A 6,839-nucleotide genomic window follows, 5' to 3' on the forward strand; every position below is an offset into this window, starting at 1 on the left:
TTTGGTTTCTTTTTGTCAACTTTTTTGAATATGGGAGTAACGTTAGCTAGCTTCCATTCTCTTGGAACATCTCCGGATATGATGGATTTCTTGAAAATAATTTCTAATGGAACAACAATATATTTTTTTATTTACTTTAAGATTCTTAGATGCCAACCGTCAGGGACCTTATCCAACCATTCCATTAACTGAATGAAACCGCCTGATTGGTGTCCGAATAAAGATCGAAAAGGTTTCTATCTCAATTGGCGTTTGAGCAATACTGTTGCCTTGTAGAAACACCGGAGCATAGTGATTGGTTACCTGTGTAACAGCAGAGCTATGAAGAAGCGGGTTTTCCCCAGAAGGAAACAATGTAAAAAAAAAAAAAAAAAAAAAAAAAAAAAAAAGAGACCACAAAAAAGGGGGATAATAATCTTTCCTCTTTGTTTTGCACAAAAAGGAGATACCATTCAAGTACAAAACCCAAACTGCTCTTCTTCCTTGCTGGTGTGATATATTCATGATAACGCGAGCTCTCAGGACCTAAACAAAGCGGACTCTCTTCAGGAGGAAATGCCTCACGTTTTAGCCCCGCGGGTCTTCCAAGGCGGGTGTTTTCCCGAGTGTCGAAACGACAGTGCTCCGTACACTAGGGAAAAAAAAAAAAAAAAAAAGGCGGCAGCGCTGGAACCCATTTATAAGCCACGAGCTTCGGTGTGGACACCACAGTTGACCGACAGATCTGTAGGTATTGGGGTATCTCCTGAGCAAGAACTCGAACCGTGACTTCTACTGACACGCCAAGTTTCCAACCGATCTCGACCAATTGTTCATAAAGCGCGTAGACCACGGGAAGATGAAAACAGTAAGTAACGTGTTCTAGTGTTTTTCGTTATTATTCTTGTGCAAACTATTCTGTATATCCATACATACACTTACATTTATGTAGATTTGCTTCAAGTTATAAACAATCTAGTGGCTGATATCTTCTACGGAACTGTGAGAGATGTTGATCTTATTTGATCTTATTTCAATTGTATACTTATTTATTTATTTGTCTATTTGTTTATCTATTCATTTATTCATCTATTCTATTAACTTATCTTACTTTATTTCTTGCACTTATCAAATAATTAATTAATGAATTTATTCATAGATCTATTTGTTTATCTGTTTACTTATGGGCGAAGATTCACTACGAGAATAGCTTTTGATGACGTAACATAATTATTTCAATAATAAATGTTCAACGCAAAGGAATACACTTGCTACAGCTTTAAAACCAAATCCAAGTTAGTGTAGTATTAGAGGTGAACCCATACAAATCCTCATATCTTCGGGCTATGAGACCACTAAGAATAAGAATATTTGTTTTGGGACCTTCGTAAGCTCATAGATCTTTAGTTGAATGCTTAAAAACTTGACTAACTAAACTTTTATTTTGCAAAGTATATATCATTTACAATATCAAGTGGTAAATATTAGATTAAAATTGATTAGATAGTATTTAGAAATGGGGGTAGAGGCGAGGTTCCATAGTGATGACTTTACAATTCAGAAGTGATCAGCATACAGGGAGGAGATTGCTAACTACAACAGCAATGGTCGTTGCTTTAGGAGGAGCAGAAACGAAATCAAAGCTTCCCTGCTGTGCTTAACTGCTCTTTCATGTAACTTTTCATGCTTCCAATGGCGCAGACAGCTGTCCAGCCAACTTTGAAAGATATGTTTTCTACTTATCACTGTACTGCACCGTAGTAGATTACATTTTTTCGTCTAAATTTATGCAATATGGAGTCCTTACAATTACCCTTGTAGTTCCACACTGTCCCACACTGTGAAGGTGAACTAAACTGACCAGTAAAACTAATTCTTCACTTGACAACCGCAGGAGATGTCCTGATGCTCCCGTTAACTCGATTTGAGTCCCTATTTCCTCTCAATGAAACTCGAATATACTGATATCACTCTTATATGAATAAGAAGTGCCATAGCCTTGCCTTTTCTAATTCTTCACGTGATTTCTGGCACCTAGTTAACAAGATTTCTTTTTCATTTTACATATCTGCCTATAACTCCTCTATTTTGAAAAAGGGCATTGTTGCTGTATTTTCCCCTAAAAAACTGACCACTTTGCCAAAGATTGAACTAAAAACTATAATTTGGACAATTACAGTGCTATTTCTTCTGCTTCTTCTCCCCTTAATAACATACACCTTCCATTAATCTTTATTCTACTCTATCTGATCTTGACACTAAGAAGGCTTATAGTATGAATAGAGTATGTCCTATTCGTCTTAAAAACGTTGCTTCCGTGCTAGCTCCATGCCAAAGCAATCTGATCCATCCGCCACACTACTGCTGTTTTACCTCAATTAACCACTATTTTCATGGATACTGTTCTTCAGAAGTCTGTACCTGCGCGATATCCGCCACAATGCTGCTCTTTTACCCATATTAACCACTATTTTCATGGAATCTGTTCTTCAGAAGTCTTTACCTGCGCGTTATCCGCCACACTACTGCTGTTTTACCTCAATTAACCACTATTTTCATGGATATTGTTCTTCAGAAGTCTATACATATGCGCTTCTCCTATTAAAGAGACCACGTAGTTCTAGATTTTCTTAAACTTTTCACCATTTTTTTTTTGTACAGTTACCTTTGGGAAGAGTCAATCAGTATGATCTGTCTTCCCATTGCCCTGGGAAGCCCTGGGAATCTCTTCCTCTTGATATCTTTTAATCTTTTAACATGTCTACAACTTAAACTGTTTAAAAAAGAGAATCTAAAAATATTTCCCTTTGCGCCTGCAATTGACTTCGAATCGGAATACATACACACACACAAACACATACACACACACACACACACACACACACACACACACACACACACACACACACACACACACACACACACACACACACACACACACACACACACACACACACACACACACACACACACACACACACACACACACACACACACACACACACACACACATTTATCTATTTATTTATTTTTTTTCCGCCGTGCTTTGGAATATGTACAAAATATATATTGTTTGAATAGATATTAATTTAGAATCACATAAGAATGCTATGCAACTCTGGTTCATAGTAGTGTCATTAAATTCCGTAAAGCACTGTTTGCACGAAACGTAAGCAGTTAATATTCTCTGATGGGGAACTGCTTACAAGTGACGTGTCTGATGTGAGTGATATATATATCGCTGTTCTCCTTTACAGACAACAATAGTGCTGATTGCATCCTTGGCGCTGTGCTGTTTGACGGTCACCACCCACGCCATGCCTGAGCCTTCGGCCCTGGCGGCTCCGGTCGCGGATCCTGCGGCAGAAGCCGAAGCTGATCCTCACAGCCGCTACGGCCGCCGCCGGTACAGGAACCGGAGTCGTTTCTTCGGCGGCGGTTACCGCAGACCTAGCCTTCATCGTCACGATGTTATCCATTACGATCCCCATGGTGGTCACCACCATCATGATGTCATCCACTATCACTGATGTGCCATAAATGGGACTCTAGCCTCTTTGGTCCGGTGACGCCTATTACCACCGTCAGCCCGAGAAAAAGCTATCGGCTGCATTACTGGGCTGAAGAGGTGAATTGAATCCCAATAGTGTTCATCTAAGGTGTTGCACGTCAGAATAAATGTCTTTCTTTGTACGAGTAAGCCAAGTATCGTGTTTGAATACTACCCATCTATATCCCATGAATTTTCAGGAACAAAATGCGGGGAAAGAATTACATTTTCAAAGGAAACGTTGTAGTGACAGATAGGCACACAAATAAAATATAAAGAAGTCCCGAAATGAATAATCAAATAAGTAATGAAAGCGACAACACAAAATGAATGTCGCTGGTAAATCCAAAGATAATCCCAAAGATTCTATAGTTACATTAGAGATAAAAAGATTATTAAGAGTCACATTGGATCACTATCATTCGCTGACGGTGCTTGAATGTCGGAATGAAGGAATGTGTGATATTTCAAACAACTATTTTAGCTCAGTATTCGTAAACGAAACAACTTAAAGTGAAGTCCTAACTGAAGCCTGTGATAAGTCTAAGGGAAACTTACTCATTACTGTAACTATAAAAAAAAAATATCTATGAAAAAACTCAAAGTTAATAAAACACAAGGGCCTGAGGTTGATGTCCAAGAATCTTGAAGGAAATGAAAAAAGATCGTTATTCCATTAGAAATTATATATGGATGGTATATGTATGTATGTATACATATATATATATATACCTTTTGGGCAAAGTCTTTCTCTTAAACAATTACTGTTGAATGCTAAAGCACAAGAGAATATTTCTCTAACTTTCTAAGTATCATTTTCTCTTCATGGTTCAAACTCTGAAGGAGAGTACGAAAGTCGTCAGAGTGGTTTTCCATTTTATACCGACAGCTGTTTCAACCATTTCACGTGGTCGTCTTCAGAGTAAAACTGATTACAAATGTGAAAAACATTAGAATATAAAGGCCCGTGGGCCGTACAAACAACAGAGAAGAAACAAGAATGGTGGAATATGATTGGTGGAATATGCGGGTGGGCGGGGCCAGGAAGGGGGCCCTAGTCCAACGATGCAAGGGGAGAAGGCCCAGACTCCTACAAGAGGTCTGTTGCTGGGGCATACGTGAGAAGAGCCTTTTCCCATTGCAATACGTGGAAGGCCGTCCATACCGAACTGGAGCGTGTAAGGCAGATGTTAACTAATAATGGTTTCTCTTGTGACCTCATTGAGGATGTCATAAGGAGGAATATGGAAGAATTCCACACACAAACCCAGAGTTTGAACCATGAAGAGAAAATGATACTTAGAAAGTTAGAGAAATATTCTCTAAAAATCATTGATGCCACTTGTGCTTTAGCATTCAACATATATATATATATATATATATATATATATATATATATATATACATACATATATATATATATATATATATATATATACATATATTGCATGTATATATATATCACAAAGGATTACAAAGGCGGAGCATGCCGACAGGAGACCTTTTGGTCCATATCTAGGTCGGATGCGAAAAAATCACAATAACAATAAATTAATAGATAAAAACTATAATAATGTAAATAACAAACAAAATACATAAATAAATGCATAGGCATAGTTAAATGATAAACAAACAGGTAAATAGTAAATAATAATAAATTGACATGTAACTAATAATAAATGAGAATCAAACAGACAAATGATAACAAAACAAAACAAGTAATATAAAATAAATGATAATCATTACAGCATCTTACTTAGGTGTTTATCTAAATGATTCTTAAAGCTTCCAACTGAACTACATTGCACTATCTATGCAGGAAGTTTATTCTATTCATTAACTTCACGGTTGGCAAAGTTGTTTCTACCCACTTCTAAACTGAATCTATTTCCGGACAGTTTGGGACCATTGTTTCTTGTCTGATTCTCATTCAATGAGAAAATTTGGTTACTTTTGATGATGTCAATTCCCTTTAGAATTTTAAAGACCTGTATCAAATCACCTCTGAGTCTACGTTTTTAGGAAAACAGATTTATGTGTTTTAGTCAATTTTTGTATGCTTTTATTTTGTTATTTGGAATCAGTTTTGTGGCTCGCCGTTGTACTTTTTCCAATCTGTCAATGTCTTTAATGAGACTCGGTGACCATACGGAAACAGCATATTCCAAATGTGGACGAACTAACAATTTATATAGCTTGTTAATGAGTGATGGACTTTTGAAGTCAAAAGATCGCGCAATCAGTCCTAGAATCTTATTTGCTTTCTCAGAGGCTGAAATACACTGCTTAAATGATTTGATATATATATATATATACATATATATATATATATATATATATTATATACACACATATATGAATCAATCCTATTCGGAGATGACCCAAAAGAATGGAAGTTAGCTAACGTTACCTCCATATTCAAAAAGGGTGACAAAAATAAAGCAATGAACTACAGGCACATAAGCTTAAATTTGATCGTAGGAAAATTATGAAAACTATCATCAGAGATGCTATCGAATACCATTTAGAAAGTAACTTTAATAAATGATAGGCAGCATGGGTTCAGACTGAAATGTTCTTGCGTTACTAACCTACTTGAATTCTACAACAGTTATCTCAAATTATGAAAAAAGAAACAATATAGACTGGATATATCTGAACTTTGCGAAGGCTTTTGATACCGTCCCGTACGCAAGACCATTTGATAAATTAGCTGGACTAGTAAATAGTTAAAGGATTGTAAACAGAGAGTTGCTCTAAATGGCAAAACTTCTAGATGGAAAATATTACGAGTGGAGTTCCTCAGGGTTCCGTTTTTGGGCTACTTTTTCATAGAATATATAAATGAGACCACAGAGTGAAATCTATTGCCTTCAAATTGCCTGATGATACAAAACTGTGTGGAATGGCAAATAATCATTTAAACCAATTCGATATTCAAGAAAATTTAGATAAACTACAGCAATGGTCTGAAAAGTTGCTAATGAAATTTAACATAAGTAAGTGCAAGGTTATGCATATAGGTAAAATAACAGTAAGTACGGTTACAAGTGATTTGGAAATTCGTTAACAAAAGTGGATAGTAAAAAAGATCTGGGTGGAGATATCAGTAATTATCTTAAATCACCTAAGAAATATATTTCCACCTTAGAGAAAACCCTTTAGCTCTTAACTTTGGATGGCTTACCGTGACTCGTTGCCTTCCTCTACTGTTATGTCATTTGTTACAAAATTACTCCACCATTCATCTTATCTTATTTGTCTCTTCTCCAGATAATATGTTTATTATTACTAAGTGTCACAAATATAT

The sequence above is a fragment of the Oratosquilla oratoria genome, unplaced genomic scaffold, assembly GCF_046742065.1.
Source record: "Oratosquilla oratoria isolate Oo_2021 unplaced genomic scaffold, ASM4674206v1 SCAFFOLD218, whole genome shotgun sequence".
NCBI lineage: Eukaryota > Metazoa > Arthropoda > Malacostraca > Stomatopoda > Squillidae > Oratosquilla > Oratosquilla oratoria.